This window comes from Ctenopharyngodon idella, chromosome 19 (genome assembly GCF_019924925.1).
Source record: "Ctenopharyngodon idella isolate HZGC_01 chromosome 19, HZGC01, whole genome shotgun sequence".
In the NCBI taxonomy this organism is placed as follows: domain Eukaryota; kingdom Metazoa; phylum Chordata; class Actinopteri; order Cypriniformes; family Xenocyprididae; genus Ctenopharyngodon; species Ctenopharyngodon idella.
This window is the reverse complement of record NC_067238.1, coordinates 19,629,931-19,647,082: the sequence shown is the minus strand read 5'-3', so window position 1 is coordinate 19,647,082 and position 17,152 is coordinate 19,629,931. Positions and strand designations below refer to the sequence as shown.

Genomic DNA, 17,152 nt, shown 5'->3' with positions numbered 1-17,152 from the left:
CAAAACAATATTTGTGAGCTATGAAATGATAAATAACAGATTACAGTCAGTAATTATTTTCTCTGTGTTTTTCAGCAGAATCGCAGCACACTAATAACGCTGTAAACAAGAGCACTAATGACGGCATCTTCATCATCCTGTCCATCATCATCATCTTCACTGTCACCTAGTAAGAAGAGATGAGAGAAATGAAGGTGTTTGATATACAGTGACATTCACTGATGTAAAGAGTCTCGTCTCTCGTTTCAGGGCCGTTTGAGTGTGTTTTGTGGTGAAGACTCTGGATTCTGCGTCGTGGAGACCAAAACCAGAGATCAACCACAAACAGATCATCTGACCGTCTGCTGTTGATCTGCATCAATGCTTGACCAGCCTCAGTAATTCAGGAGTATCTTTGCTAAAGTTATGATAAACAGCACTGATATTAATAGAGTTCAGTAGCTTGTGCTCAAATATTCATCTGATGCTTTTCATTGCTTTCACTTTCTGAAAATATTAGATTATAAGAAATATTATCAACATACAATATTATATCATACATGAAACTATATATTTTTTAGATTATTATTAAACTATTTATAATAGGTTATTATTTCTTATTTATATTTAAATACTATATAAAATATTATATTATATAGTATATTAATATTATGTTATACAGGTGCTGGTCATATAATTAGAATATCGTGAAAAAGTTCATTTTTTTTATTGTAAATTATTTAAAAAAATGAAACTTTCATATATTCTAGATTCCCTACATGTAAAGTAAAACATTTCAAAAGTTTTTTATTTTTTAAATTTGTTGATTAGAGCGTACAGCTCATGAAAGTCCAAAATCCAGTATCTCAAAATATTAGAATATTTACATTTGAGTTTCATTATATGACCATCCCTACAGTATAAATTCTGGGTATCTTTTGTTCTTTGAAACCACACTAATGGGGAAGACTGCTGACTTGGCAATGGTCCAGGAGACAATCATTGACACCCTCCACAAAGAGAGTAAGTCACAGAAGGTCATTACTGAATGGGGTGGCTGTTTACAGAGTGTATATCAAAGCATATTAAATGCAAAGTTGACTGGAAGGAAGAAATTGGGTAGGCAAAGGTGCACAAGCAACAGGGATGACCGCAAGCTTGAGAATACTGTCAAGTAAAGCCAATTCAAACACTTGGGAGAGCTTCACAATGAGTAGAATGAAGCCGGAGTCAGCGCATCAAGAGTCACCACACTCAGACATCTTCAGGAAAAGGACTACCAAGCTACTTCTGAACCAGAGACAATGTCAGAAGCATCTTACCTGGGCTAAGGAGAAAAAGAACTGGACAGTGAACAGTGGTCGAAAGTCCTCTTTTCTGATAAAAGTAAATTTTGCATTTCATGTTGAAATCATAGTCCCAGAGTCTGAAGGAAGACTGGAGAGGCACAGAATCCAAGCTGCTTGAAGTCTAGTGTGAAGTTTCTGAAGTCAGTAATGATTTAGGGGGGCCGTGACGTCTGCTGGTGTTGGTCCATTGTGTTTTATCAAGTGCAAAGTCAATGCAGCCATCTTCCAGGAGATTTTGGAGCACTTTATGCTTCCATCTGCTGACAAGCTTTATGGAGATGCTGATTTCCTTTTCCAGCAGGACTTTAGCACCTGCCCCCAGTGCAAAAACCACTTCCAAGTGGTTTGCTGACCATGATATTACTGTGCTTTATTGGCCAGCCAATATGCCTGACCTGAATCTATGGGATATTTTCAAGAGAAAGATGAGAAACAGTCGATCCAACAATATACAGATGATCTGAAGGCTCAATAGTGCCTCAGCAGTGCCACAGGCTGATCACTTCCATGCCACACTTCACTGATGCAGTAATTTGTGCTAGGAGCAAGTCATTTACTGTAATATGTGCTGCCGATCAAGTATTGAGTGCACAAAAGAACATACTTTAAAGAACTTGAACTTTTCTGTTTTGCAAATCCATTTTTTGATTGATCTTAGGAAATATTCTAATATTTTGAAATACTGGATTTTGGACTTTCATGAGCTGTACGCTCTAATCATCAAAATTAAAAAAAAAACTTTTGAAATGTTTTACTTTACATGTAGGGAATCTAGAATATATGAAAGTTTCATTTTTAAAAATAATTTATAATAAAAAAATGAACTTTTTGATGATATTCTAATTATATGACCAGCACCTGTATTATATATAAACTTGTTATATATAGTTTTTACATTCAAGAAAAATGTCTTCAAGATCTTGATATCAATTTGAAGACAAATTGAATGTAAAAATTCAAACAGAAAAAGTAAATTGGTAATTTGTTTTCTCTCTTTTATCCTGGTGAAATCATCTGATCTATAAATCTTGTTTTCTCTGTTATTCTGTAGTTTAGTGTATTTCTCTGTTTAACGGCTGAAGCTGATTTCATCTGACATTAAAACTGTTTATGGCTTCAGATCGGTGTTGGTGTCAAACACACACACACACGCACACACACACACACACACACATGGCTGTCTCTGTGGAACGCCACTGTTTTACTTCTCAGGACAGGAGCACAGTTGTCCTCACAGCTGCTCTGTACCCCAAGTTTTCGTGTTTACTTTTCCCCTGCTTTTTACAGGGAGAGAAAGAGAAAAATAAAAGGAGGGAGAGAGAGGAAAGAGTAATGGACTTACAAGGAGAAGAGCAGAGAAAGAGAGAGACAGAGTAGGAAAAGCTGAGTGTTTGTGTTTTCAGTTTCCACGTACAATTCCAGTAAACTCTCACCTCTCCCTCTGACATGGTCAGAAAAAACAACCAAAGCTTATGCTGTTTACTGACTCACTTTTCCTTATAGCCGAGTGGATTGATACAGTACGTTCTGTCATTTACTCTATAAAGGATGTTACAGTTTTTTTCAATCGATTTGACACATTTCTCCAAATGAATGTAGTTGCTCTCAAAACAATCAACACAGCAAACTAAACAGTTCAGTATTCACTGCATAATGAAGCTCTGCAGTTTATTCTAGTAATGCATTTATCAAAAATATATACTAACATCAAACTACATGTGTGTTCTCTGTTGATTTGATATCAAATTCAGCTGTAGATACACAAATACATTAATGAAAATATGTTTTCGTGTTCTTTAATTGTGTTCTTCAAAGTCCTTTAATGACAAGTTTAGTTGTATAACCCCCCAAAAATAAAATAAGTAAATAAAAAAAATTTAAAAAATCTGTAGAAAATTTGAAAAGGTAGTGGTCATTTTTTTTAAAGCTTTGAAGATTTTCTCTAATTGTTTCGGGAAAAGATATGAATCACCAGGAGTGTCGATGATCTTACTTATAGGCCTCCTACTGTTAAACTCTGGATTCTGTGCAAGAACAATGGAAAAATTCATTAAGGCAATTACAAAGGATAATTTAACAAAACAGCTTTAGAGCCTGGATCCCAGGAATTAAGGATGAAGCTTTTTTCTCTTTAAATTTGTTTTATGAACTTTGTAATAGTTAGAATGAGTTGTAATTGAAGTAAAATAAATTCAGTGAGAACATGATGAAAGATAAATACCTTCATGAAATAGGAGTTAACTCTTCACAAATGTTATTTACATTCACATTTATTCATTTGGCAGATGCTTTTATCCAAAGCGACTTACAAGTGAGGAATACAACAAGCGAATCATCATGAAGAGGCAAAAAGACACAAGAAGTGCTGACAATACAAGTTTCAGACATTGCTCAGAGTATCATAAGATAGAATAGGGAGGAAGTGAAAGCATAGTTTTTTCAAGATGATATTTAGTGCTCACGAAAGAGATGAGTTTTCAGCTCATTTCAGCAATATTGCCAGGGATTCTGTATTCCGGATGAAGGCGGGGAGATCGTTCCACCAGCAAGGAACAGTGAACGAGAATGTCCTGGAGAGTGATTTTGTGCCTCTCTGTGATGGTACCTCCTTTAATGAGTGTAGGCTTCTGGTAGGAGTTTATACTCGTAAGAGTGAGTGGAAGTAGGAGGGTGCAGAGCCTGTGGCAGATCTGTAAGCAAGCGTCAACGCCTTGAACTTGATGCGAGCAGCAATTGGTAGCCAGTGAAGAGAGATGAAGAGAGGCGTGACATCCGCTTTTTTGGGCTTGTTGAAGACGAGACGTGCTGCAGCGTTCTGAATCATTTGTAGAGGCCTGATTGTGCATGATGGCCGTCCAGCCAGAAGAGCATTGCAGTAATCAAGCCTAGAAATGACCAGGGCCTGGACCAGAAGTTGTGTTGCATGTTCTGTTAGAAAGGGCCTGATTTTCCTGATGTTGTATAGTGCAAATCTGCATGACCGAGCTGTCTTCGCAATGTGGTCTTTGAAGGTCAGTTAATCATCAAGGATTACTCCAAGATCTTTGGCTGAATTTGATGGGGTAATTGAGGATGTACCTAGGTGGATGGTGAAATCATGCTTTTTGGCAGGGAAGATGAGAAGCTAGGTCTTTGCCAGGTTAAGCTGTAGGTGATGTTCCTTCATCCATGCCAAGATGTCCGCCAGACAGCTTGAGATTCGTGCAGCTACTGTGGGATCATCTGGTTGGAATGAAAGGAAGAGTTGTGTGTCATCAGCATAGCAATGGTAGGAGAAACCGTGTGCCTGAATGATGGGACCAAGTGATGTAGTGTATGTAGAGAAGAGGAGAGGTCCAAGAACTGAACCCTGAGGACCCCTAGTGGTCAGTTGATGTGATCTGGATACCTCCCCTCTCCAGGCAACCCTGAAACACCTTCCTGTGAGATAGGATTCAAACCAGTGAAGTGGAGCTCCTGTGATGTCCAGTGATGAGAGGATAGACAGAAGGATCTGATGATTCACCGTGTCAAAGGCAGCAGAATGAGAACTGATGATTTGGAATCAGCCTTCATCATCCGCAGGGATTCAGTGACCGACAGTAGTGCAGTCTCAGTTGAGCAGTTACCGTTCAGCTGGTTGTTCTGTGAGAGGAAAGATGATACCTGTTTGAAAACAACTCGATCAAGTGTTTTTGCTATGAATGGATGGAGAGAGACAGGTCTGTATTTATAGTGTTTAGTGACGTTTACCAGAACCTGAGATCATCATCTGTGAAGGTGATTAGAGTAATTCCCTGGATGTGTGAAACTAAGAACTGACCTCTGATTGTGTAGTTTTTTATGTGAAGTAATGAGCAAAATCATCAGCTGTTGAAGAGGTGGAGGAGAGAATTTAGTGTATTTAATATAGTTTTCTTGCTTCTTGGTTGTTTATTTGAGGTAACAGGTAATTTAAAGAGTTATTGTGCTATATTATTAATAAAGTTTTGTTTTACAGTGTGACAAATGAACAGAAGTGACTAATCTTTTCTGTTTCATGTTGTAAGGAAGCTTCAGCAAAGTGAGGATCCATTTGAAGCTTTAATATAAACTTGGTCGTACAATCAAGGTCAATCACCAACAAACACAACAGCAGAGAGAAGGCAGCTCGTAATCCAGAAACAGACATGAGGTCAGGGTCGGCAGCAAACAATCATAAATCAGTCCTATAGAAAACAGTCCAGGGCAGGCAGCAGAGAATCACAAAGAGAACAAACAGTCCAAAGGTAATCCACGGGAAGGCAAGACACAGGGGAAAAACAAATCTTCACATTGAGGTAGAGTCTGAGATAGTCCACATAAATAGTCCACTGATGAGAGTCAGGTGCAAGGGTGACAGGTACGTGAGAGGGAAATGTAGTCCAAAGGGGATTAATATTTGGGAGAGGCATCCCTCTGGTGGCGAGCAGAAGGAACTGCAGGACTCGTTTGTGACACGCGCAGACTTTAAGCTGGGCTCAGACTACAGTTTTTAAATCATGAATACAGTAATTATAACATGGCATGAACGCACAATCTGAGCCTAACTTGATACTTTCATGTATATTATTAAATAAGCAACAAATTATTAATTTAATATTTGTATTTTATTATTTTTAATGGCTTTCCCCATATCTTTCTTACAAAATTATTGTCAGTCATTTGTCCTCTATGCATAGCTGTTATTGTTTGTATTTATATATTCATTCCACTATACCTCATTGTGACATTTGATATTCAACAGTGCTTTGATCTGCCTGCATTGACACTATTCTTTAAGAGCTGCTGTGCAGCCAAATAATGTACCAGTTATCAATGTAAAGCTGCTTTGACACAATCTACATTGTAAAAAGCGCTATATAAATAAAGGTGACTTGACTTGACTTGACTATAATCAATGTTTGGAGGATAACGGCTTTTGCTGTTGCACTTCTTCACTATTATTCATTGTTAGATTATATCAACCTCTATGTTAAAAATGTTAATGTTACAGTAAAATGTTTAATAAAACTACTGCATGTAATACTAGTCTGAAACTCTGTTTCCTGTACTTGCCGAGGTGGCCATTAAACTGTCACTGACATCTGCTGACCCTCGTAAAATCAATTTGACATTTTGACATATAGTTTAGGTTATTAATGATAATATATTTTTACTACTTATAATTTGTTAGCCCCAACAACAAGAGCACTTTTTACCCCAAACACCATATTTTTACTGTATTCTACAGTTACTGAAAACAGTACAATAATATTTGGCAATTTGATCTATTCTCATCATCTACATTTGATTTATTAGATCAGCTGACCTCAGAATCACCTTTGTGTTGTTGCCTGTGATTTTGTCAATCATCAGACACATCAGGACAGAATCATCCGAGATACGGAGCCACAGTTCCTCTGAACGGATGGACCCGTAGAGTCACCTCACACAGTCAAATCTTCAGTCATGGTGGTTTGTTTGTTCAGTGCTTTAGAGATGGTGTTATTGCTCTTTTGCCCAGGAAGTCTTTTGTCATCTGACCAATCAATTTGTGGCCCTCAAATCCTCCAGATTGGTCAGATGAAAAAAAAAAAAGTACATATTTTTTATTTATTTAACACTCTTTGAAATTCCTAATCTGGTGCGTCGGGTCAGAGAGAGAGAGATGTCGTCTGACACACACTCGCCTGATGAGAGGAACTAACACAGATACTGCATGAATGGATGAAGGAATAAAGTATACGTACATCATGACTGTCTCTGAACGTACTGGGAATGTTACTAGACATCATGGAGTGTCCTGATTCACTGATCCTCTCCAGAGACTAAACTCTGAGTGTATTAACTGTTACTTTTGCATTAATTAACAGTTCGTTTTTTTCTTTTTTTTTATGAGTTTTATCTTTTTTTTTAACTTATTAAACAGAGTTTTGAGCAGTGTCTCTTAGACTCACACAGACATCATGAATCAGCATATAAACCTCAACAATGATGACAATAAACAAAAATCTTTTTTGTGATTTTAGCAGCTTGTTTTGTGATGCTCAGAACTGATCTGTTCATCTGAAAACGATAAAAAAATGTTCAAAATATCAAAGCAGGACAGGATTGTATGCATTATGATAGGACTACAACAACATGAAAAGAACACAATATTCAGAGATCAGTGAATAAGGCCACTGCAGTCTTACAACCAAATCCACTTGATCAGATGTTTTTTTTCCTCACAATTTTTTTTGTAACAAAGGTGCTTTATAAACACACAGCTACAACAACTGGAGAAAAAATAAAGTTAAAATGTCAAGGGTCAGGAGCCAAACTAAAGCAAGCGCTTACCTCCTTAATGGTAACGTTTATAATTTTTGATACAACATCAACACCTCATTAAGAAGATTTGTATGAATGAAACAAAGTCAGAGTGGTTTGTAATAAGTGAAGATGCTGAGATCTAGAGAGATCTGTTAGTGTTTAATGTTCTGTTATGAGTTCTGTGAGGTCATCATTGTGCTTCATTTATTCATTTGGCAGACGCTTTTATCCAAAGCGACTTACAAGTGAGGAATACAACAAGCGAGTCGTCATGACGAGGCAAATAGACACAAAAAGTGCTGACAATACAAGTCTTAGGTAATGCTCAGAGTATCATAAGCTACAATAGAGAGGGGTTAGAGGAAGTGAAAGGATAGGTATAATTTTTTTTTTTTTTTTTTTTTTTTTTTTTTTTTAAGATGAGGTTAAGTGCTCACGAAAGAGATGAGTTTTCAGCTGTCTTTTGAATATTGCCAGGGATTCTGTATTCCGGATAAAGGCAGGAAGATCGTTCCACCAGCAAGGAACAGTGAACGAGAATGTCCTGGAGAGTGATTTCGTGCCTCTCTGTGATGGTACCTCCTTTAATGAGCGTAGGCTTCTGGTAGGAGTGTAGACTCGTAAGAGTGAGTGGAAGTAGGAGGGTGCAGAGCCTGTGGCAGATCTGTAAGCAAGCGTCAACGCCTTGAATTTGATGCGAGCAGCAATTGGTAGCCAGTGAAGAGAGATGAAGAGAGGCGTGACATGGGCTCTTTTGGGCTCGTTGAAGACGAGACGTGCTGCAGCGTTCTGAATCATTTGTAGAGGTCTGAGTGTGCATGATGGCCGTCCAGCCAGAAGAGCATTGCAGTAATCAAGCCTAGAAATGACCAGGGCCTGGACCAGAAGTTGTGTTGCATGTTCTGTTAGAAAGGGCCTGATTTTCCTGATGTTGTATAGTGCAAATCTGCATGACTGAGCTGTCTTCGCAATGTGGTCTTTGAAGGTCAGTTGGTCATCAAGGATTACTCCAAGATTTCTGGCCGAATTTGATGGGGTAATAGAAGATGTGCCTAGCTGGATGCTGAAATCATGATTTAGAGTCGGATTGGCAGGGAAGATGAGAAGCTAGGTCTTTGCCAGGTTGAGCTGTAGATGATGTTCCTTCATCCATGCCGAGATGTCCGCCAGACAGCTTGAGATTCGTGCAGCTACTGTGGGATCGTCTGGTTGGAATGAAAGGAAGAGTTGTGTGTCATCAGCATAGCAATGGTAGGAGAAACCGTGTGCCTGAATGATGGGACCAAGTGATGTAGTGTAAATGGAGAAGAGGAGGGGTCCAAGCACTGAACCCTGAGGAACCCCTGTGGTCAGTTGATGTGATCTGGATACCTCCCCTCTCCAGGCAACCCTGAAACACCTTCCTGTGAGATAGGATTCAAACCAGTGAAGTGGAGCTCCTGTGATGTCCAGTGATGAGAGGATAGACAGAAGGATCTGATGATTCACCGTGTCAAAGGCAGCAGAATGAGAACTGATGATTTGGAACTAGCCTTTGCAATTCGCAAGGATTCAGTAACCGACAGTAGTGCAGTCTCGGTCGAGTGGCCACTCTTGAAACCAGATTGATTGACATCCAATTGGTTGCTCTGTGAGAGAAAAGATGACAACTGGTTGAAAACAACTCGTTCAATTGTTTTTGCTATGAATGGTAGGAGAGAAACAGGTCTGTAGCTGTCTACAAGAGACGTGCTTAATGTGGGTTTTTTGAGCAGTGGGGTTACCCGAGCCTGCTTGAATGTGTTAGGGAAAGTACCAGTGTGGAGAGATGTGTTGATAATGTGTGTAAGTGCTGGTAAAAGTGTAGGAGCGATGGCTTGTAGAAGGTGTGAGGGGATGGGATCTAGAGGGCAGGTGGTGAGATGACTGGAGAGGAGAAGTTTGGATACTTCTGTCTCAGTGAGGGGAGAGAATGAAGAAAGGAGGTGTGCGGCTGTGTGTGTGATTGGTCTGAGTTCCTGTCTGTGTGGAGCAGAGAACTGACTGCTGATGGTAGATGTTTTGTCAGTGAAAAAATTAGCAAAATTATCAGCAGTTAGGGATGATGTGGGTGGTGGTGGAGGGGGACAGAGGAGAGAGTTGAATGTTTTGAAAAGTGTGCGTGTGTTTGAAGCGCTGTTGATTTTGTTGTGGAAATAGGTAGATTTAGCAGCATGAATTCCAGCAGAAAAGGATGAGAGCAGAGATTGATAGCAGCCTAGGTCAGATTGGTCTTTTGATTTGTGCCATTTCCTCTCCGCAGCCCTGAGTTTGGTCCGATGTTCACGAAGAACATCGGATAACCAGGGATTAGAGGGAGTAGCACGTGCAGACCTGGATGACAGAGGACAGATACTATCAAGAGATGAAGTTAAGGTGGAACATAAAGTGTCTGTTGCTTTATTCACATTCAAAGATGAGAACTGTGTGGGTGAGGGAAGGGAGGATGACACGACAGAGGAAAGATGAGAAGAAGAAAGAGAGCGCAGGTTTCATCTGAAGGTAACTGGTAGAGGGGTTGGTGGTGAACAAATGGGGAGTTGTAGATTAAAAGTAATGAAGAAATGATCGGAAATGTGCAGAGGTTTTACCAAGATGTTGTCAGTGACGCAGTTGCGTGTGTAAATGAGGTCAAGTTGGTTGCCAGATTTGTGAGTACTTGTGGTGATGAGCCGATTAAGATCGAATGAGGCTACAAGAGAGAGGAAGTCTGAAGCATAAGGCTTCTCTAGATGAATGTTGAAATCGCCAAAAAGTACAAGTGGGCTACCATCCTCTGGGAACGAGGACAGCAGCATGTCCAGTTCCTCTACAAATGTACCCAGTTGGCCTGGGGGGCGATAAATTAGTACGATATGAATTTTGGCAGGATTTGAGATTGTAATAGCATGAAACTCAAATGAATTGTTGTTGCAAAGAGAGGAATGAGTCGAGTATTTCCAATTGTCAGAAATGAGAAGACCTGTGCCCCCACCCCTCCCAGACTGGCGAGGGGTATGAGAGAAAGTGAAGTTGTTAGAGAGAGCAGCAGGGGTTGCTGAGTCCTCTGGACGAATCCAGGTCTCAGTCAATCCCAAGATATTGAGAGTAGAATTAGTAGCAAAGGCTGGAATGAAGTCAGCTTTGTTAACTGCTGACTGACAATTCCAAAGACCCACAGAGACAGAGAGAGGAGTATTAGTGTTAGAAGAGGAGTAAATAGGGCGCAGGTTAGAAGCATTGCGCTGCCTTTTACGTGGGTTAGTGGAGCGTTGCTGAGAGACAACAGGAATGTGTTGAAAGCACATGCTGATGATGAAGGAAAAGTGTGAAAGGAGGAAGAAAGTTAAGTGCCTACCGGTGTCGTTGCTCGGTGGAGTCGCGCAGGTAGAGTCGCGCAAGTAGAGTCGCGCAAGTAGAGTCGCGCAGGTAGAGTCGCGCAAGTAGAGTCGCGCAGGTAGAGTCGCGCAAGTAGAGTCGCGCAGGTAGAGTCGCGCAGGTAGAGTCGCGCAGGTAGAGTCGCGCAAGTAGAGTCGCGCAGGTAGAGTCGCGCAGGTAGAGTCGCGCAGGTAGAGTCGCGCAAGTAGAGTCGCGCAGGTAGAGTCGCGCAGGTAGAGTCGCAGGTCTTTACCCGAGTCGGTCTTCACACGAGGAGGCTGAACGCTCCCGCTGACGCTTCCGCGACAGCGCGCACACACACAATAAATATACAGCTTATTAACACGTGATTAGAAGAGCTACGCCCGCCTTGCAAATTAGCACTGCAAAAGCCTAAAGCCCGTGAATGGCTGCGAATCGAAACGAAACTCTGCTCAATTACGAGCAAATAACTCCAATAAAGTCTGCAAACGCGCCTGTTATTCTAAACAAGTGCAATTAAAATACAATTATAGTCAAGCTACAAAATAGGACAAACAGAGATACGAATTTAAATCCTTCCTAGTAGCAAATAATAAGCGAAGCAAATGACCCACAACAGATATTAAGCAAAACACTTACGCGCTCCTGCCGTCACCACTGCCAACTCGCTACTCCTGCTCACTTCTAACTTACACGAGTTTAAATATACTTTTCCCTCGCCACGCCCGCCTTGCAAATTAGCACTGCAAAAGCCTAAAGCCCCTTCAGTCATGATGATCCAGAAACACTGATGTTCTGCTGCGTGTTGCTTTATTTAAACTGTAGTTGCGGATGCAGTGATTCAGCAGTCACATTAGCTCAGGCATGTGCTGTTATCAGCTAATGACTTACTGCAAGGGTTTTGTATTTTAAAAAAAAGTTTCATAATTATAATCCAGGAATTACCTGTATAGAGCTTTTTTTTTTTTTTTTTTTTTTTTTTTTGTAAGACATTTAAGAAAAATTAGTTTTTGTTTGAACAGCCACTTTTGTTAGTCAATTTAGCTCTAATTTTCAATTCAATTTTTTGACAATGGCAGCAGGGACGTTCTGAGAACATTTCCAAATAAAATATGGTTCCCTAAACGTTCAGAGAACGTCCTGAATGTTCCCTGAAGGCCCGCCAAATAACGTCCCCCAACCCTTAAAAGAACTCCACATCGTGACCGTCTGGGAACGTTCTGGGAATGTTACTAGGCAACGTCCTTAACACCAGTGGGGATGTTCTGGGAATGTTCTGGGAACGTAAAATTTCTAGCGGGGTTAGTCCAATAGCCAGCTGTAAACAGCTTACACTAGTCTTACAAGTTAATCATCTTTTATTTGTTCTTCAAGACTGGTCTTAACTTTAAGTCATTTACATGAAAAGGTATCGATCTAACTTGAATCAGAAAAGTAAGACTGATTAGCTCTTCTAGCTAATTGATTTTTGGTAAGACTAGATCTTAGCGGCTCATTGTGCCTAAATACATGATGTTAACTAAGTGTATTATCTTAGAACTACATTTCTGACACATGGACATAATTTGGTCTCAGTCGGGTCTGATAACAGATCGCTCTAAACTGTAATGATGACATGCATTCTCTGTAAAGCTGCTTTGAAACAATATGTATTGTAAAAAGTGCTATACAAATAAATGTGAATTGAATTGAACTGAATGTTTATTCAACTGGATTATGTAGCTAAAAGATCTCTAGATTCAGCCTGATAGAGAACAGAAAACAGGACACAAAAGGAAATAAGAATATATTTATTAAATAAAGACAGTCGTGTGCTTGTTGTGAGAGAATGACGATCAACAGGCAGTGAGATCAGCAGTGTCAGTGTCTTCAGATGGAGACATCTCGTCTTTATCAGGTGGATTTATAAAGACGATTACAGAGAAATACTTTCATCACTAATACAAATGAAGGAGACACATGATCTTCTGCACAACACAACATTACAACAAGAAATGAGGAGAGGACAGAGACAGACTGAACTAAAAATGCAGAAAAAAAACAAAACAGAAAAGGTGCAAAAAATGAATGCTTAAAAGGTTAACTTTACCCTTTCCAGATGAAAGTGATTTGTGATGGCCTTTATATTTTCATAAGTGGATATAACAGCAAAGCTGTTAATGTAATCACTGAGCTTCTCATAGATAAACTCTTCATGTTCTTCATATACTAGTTCACACCACTTAGAATAAAAAAGTGAAGAAGCTTTTTCTCTAATTTCCTCGCTAACATTCTGGTTTTTCAGGTGTGTTTTCAGTTTATGTGCCTGTTCTTCTCCAAATTTCTTGAACTCATTTAATGTCATTTTTTCAGAGGGAAATTCAATTTTAAAGTTATTCTGAGAAAGAAAACGTTCAATATTTTCAGTATTTCTTAATTTTTTTATTTCTGTTGTGATATATGTTTTAATAGTGCTACTTCTCTTTTTATTTTTTTTGTTTCCATGGAAACATATAAATGTTGATCTACGGTGTTGTTCTTTCATGTTTTCTTTTAACCCCAGTAATGTATTTTTAATGGAAGGATCTTCATCATTCATCAGGACCTTCAGCTCTTTAACTATATTCCCTGATGCACCATAAAAGTCCTGGAAGGCGATGACAACCTCTATATTATAACTGTACATTTCCTCAGAGAAACGAACCAACTGGATCATACAAGAATCACGATCTTTTCTAGAAAGACATTTTCTGCTAAAGCAGGGACTAAATTTAGTAAATATATATATAGCTTTCATCATTTGCTCATTCCGTTTAATTTCTTTTTTTATTTCACGAATACATTGCTCTTCACTGTGATCTATATCTGGAGGATCTTTTTTCTCAGAAACATTAACTGGCTGAAAGGGTCCGATTATTTTAGGTGGTCCATCTTTAAGTTCAATCACAGCAAAACCACACTGATTGATAAATTTGTCTTTAGCAATATTAAAATGATTTATGAACCCTGAAAGCTTAGAAGATATTTTTTGATTTTTAGGAAAAAGGGAACATATAGGAAACAGATAATCACGAAAATACATTAATGCATGAATTGTAATTCTAGCTATTTCCTTCTTGCTCAAATCAATGCTCCTGATGTTGTCATTTTGATCTCTGTAGATCCACGGCGGCTCCTCCATCAATCTGACAAAACATTCAGAGTGAATCCTGATCAACACACACTAATGACTGTAATTACAGCATTGACTGAACACTGAACATGCATTCATGTTGTTCGCTAGAGAAGGAAAAACACTTTTATAATGTTTCGTTAATTTATTGTCCAGCAGAACATATTCTAAAAGCGATAATAGTAAAAAATTAGTATGTCATTATAGAATTAATACATTTCTTTTCATTGAACATTGACGCAACAACAGTTTTGGGGATTTTTTGTTTGTTTGTTTGTTTGTTTTGATTAGAAATCATATAAAAGTAAAGGTACTGAGGGGTCTTTACTTCAGGAGCAGGACTTTTTATTCCATTAGTGATGCAGTTAATTTGACTAAAGCAATATGTTTTTTCTAGCCCCAACAACAAGAGCACATTTTACCCCAAACACCATATTTTTACTGTATTCTACAGTTACTGAAAATCTTGCCTTGAGCAAAACTGAAAATCATACAATCAACTTATCGAAGAATCAACTTCAGGTTTTTAAAACATTTAGTAGGTAAATAAAGTCAAATGTGTGTTGTGATGGCTGGGGGTGGCGCTGTTGAGCATATATACTACAGGGAACCAGTTTGGAACTTATTTAAAGAGATAGTTCACCCAAAAATGCAAATTCTGTCATCATTTACTCACCGTCAAGTTGTTCCAAACCTGTATGAATTTCTTTGTTCTGATGTACACAAAAAAAGGATATTTGGAAGAATGTTTGTACCCAAGTTTGTACCCCCTCCATTGACTATCATAGTATTTTTTCCCCCTTTTATGGTAGTCAATATCTGCGAGATCTGGTTGGGTACAAACATTCTTCAGAATATCTTCCTTTGTGTTCAACAGAACAAAGAAACTCATACAGGTTTGGAACAACTTGAGGTGAGTAAATGATGACAGAATTTGCATTTTTGGGTGAACTATCCCTTTAAGAATGTGTGATTGCAGTTATTCCCGGTCATGGTCACGGTCATGGTAGCAGACGTGTTGTGAAAATGAGTGCTAATGCTACATTTAATGCTAGGATTCTTATGCTATTTTAATGCTTATGATTTTGGAAAGCATTGTAAAGTTGTGTTGAGAGCAGTTTACGTGTAAATGGAGCGTTCGTGAGGGAACTTTGTGAGGTTATCTTGTGGTTTAAACACTAATTCAGGGCATTACATGTTGAGGAGGATTTCGGTGTGCTTTATCTTTTATAAGTGAGCGGGTGTACGATGGGTGGGGGAAACAGTCTCATAGACTTAAAGGATTAGTCCACTTTCAAATAAAATTTTCCTGATAATTTACTCTCCTCCATGTCATTCAAGATGTTCATGTCTTTCTTTCTTCAGTCAAAAAGAAATTAAGGAAAACATTCCAGGATTTTTCTCCATATAGTGGACTTCAATGTTCTCCAAATGGTTGAAGGTCAAAAGGCCTTTCCTATTCTACTTACGGAATGAATGTGACGCCAGTTTCGCTTTTTTTCCGTAAGTAGGGAAGGCGTAGGACTTAAAGCGTAAGCGTTTTGAAGAATGCGGAAAGCGGAAGCACGTGCAAGGAGATAATTTGTGTTTATAAAGCATGTACAGTTGTATTTTTTTCGAAAATGGCCGATGGTTTCTCTAGATAAGACTCTTATTCCTCGTCTGGGATCATGTAGAGCTCTTTGAAGCTGCACTGAAACTGACATTTGGACCTTCAACCCGTTGAACCCCAGTGAAGTCCACTATATGGAGAAAAATCCTGGAATGTTTTCCTCAAAAACCTTCATTTCTTTTCCACTGAAGAAAGAAAGACATGAACATCTTGGATGACATGGAGGTGAGTAAATTATCAGGAAAATTTTATTTGAACTGACTAAATCCTTTAACTTTGTGACGTCATCTCTCCACATCAGAATGTCGTAGAGACTTGGGGTGGGCTCATTTCACTCGGCTTAAGCCAATAAATCATGACATTTCAACTTCATAGCCACGCCCTAGCAACCACTCACATTTTCTTGAGAAAATGTACATATCTAGTTATTATTATTATTTTGAATATGACGTACTAAATTGAGATGTGATGACATGATCTGAAATGTGCTTGAAAAGAAAAGTTTTCCTTGACTGATTTGATTTCCATAATAGAACTGATTTAGTGTCATGAAGTTTCTTTAATGATTAATTTAATATAATAACTGGTTTTTACCCCGAGTCCAAATACCATCACAGTGTGTTTAGTCCTGTTGCACATACATTAAATATGTCAATTTTTACCTTCTGGACTTAAAGCGCTTCTTGTTCATCTCTTCAGGTTCATCAGGTTCATCTCTCTTTCTTCTCATCTATAATGGAAGAGAGGAATCAGAGCGAATGGTTAGTATGATTTTATCCTTATATAATCCTCAAACACAGTAGAATAGTAAACATTTAAATCTGTAACAGTACTGTAAGAGCCAAATTAATATCTCAACAGATTGTATATTTATTGTTATTTCTTTGCTTCTTGTTTGTTTATTTAAGGTAAGAGTAAATTTAATGTGTTATTATATATTTTTATTTTATAATGCAATGCTGATTTTTCTGTATATTTCTATATTATTTCTTAAATTTATTCTGATGTTTATTCCTGTAATGTTTCTCTATTAGAAACTATCTGAATATATCAGTTTATATGATACCGGTTCAGATAGGAGTAAGAATCAGATCTCTGTCAGACTTTAGGATTAAATTTAAGTTTAGTTTAGTTTATAGTTTACAAACCTGATTCCAAAAAAGTTGGGACACTGTACAAATTGTGAATAAAAAAGGAATGCAATAATTTACAAATCTCATAAACTTATATTTTATTCACAATAGAATATAGATAACATATCAAATGTTGAAAGTGAGACATTTTGAAATGTCATGCCAAATATTGGCTCATTTTGGATTTCATGAGAGCTACACATTCCAAAAAAGTTGGGACAGGTAGCAATAAGAGTTAAATGTACATATAAGGAACAGCTGGAGGATCAATTTTCAACTT

General features: G+C 38.4%; 1 protein-coding gene and 2 long non-coding RNA genes across 6 annotated transcripts in view; 1 reads left to right on the top strand and 2 right to left on the bottom strand.

Annotated features, from left to right (window-relative positions):
• LOC127501335 (uncharacterized) overlaps positions 1–17,152 on the bottom strand; it is a 135,877-nt gene that overhangs the window by 113,520 nt on the left and 5,205 nt on the right. The window lies entirely within an intron of this gene.
• LOC127500922 (uncharacterized) lies at positions 3,536–8,982 on the bottom strand. 4 transcript variants are annotated; one of them, XR_007926466.1, is made up of 2 exons: positions 6,637–8,982; positions 3,536–5,811 (listed from the first exon to the last, which is right to left on the bottom strand). It is a non-coding gene; the product is annotated as an uncharacterized LOC127500922 (long non-coding RNA). The 4 variants fall into 4 exon arrangements; XR_007926464.1 differs by having other exon boundaries at positions 3,536–4,952; XR_007926467.1 differs by having other exon boundaries at positions 6,648–8,982.
• LOC127500925 (uncharacterized) lies at positions 8,991–11,956 on the top strand. Its single transcript, XR_007926471.1, has 3 exons — positions 8,991–10,989; positions 11,046–11,157; positions 11,228–11,956. It is a non-coding gene; the product is annotated as an uncharacterized LOC127500925 (long non-coding RNA).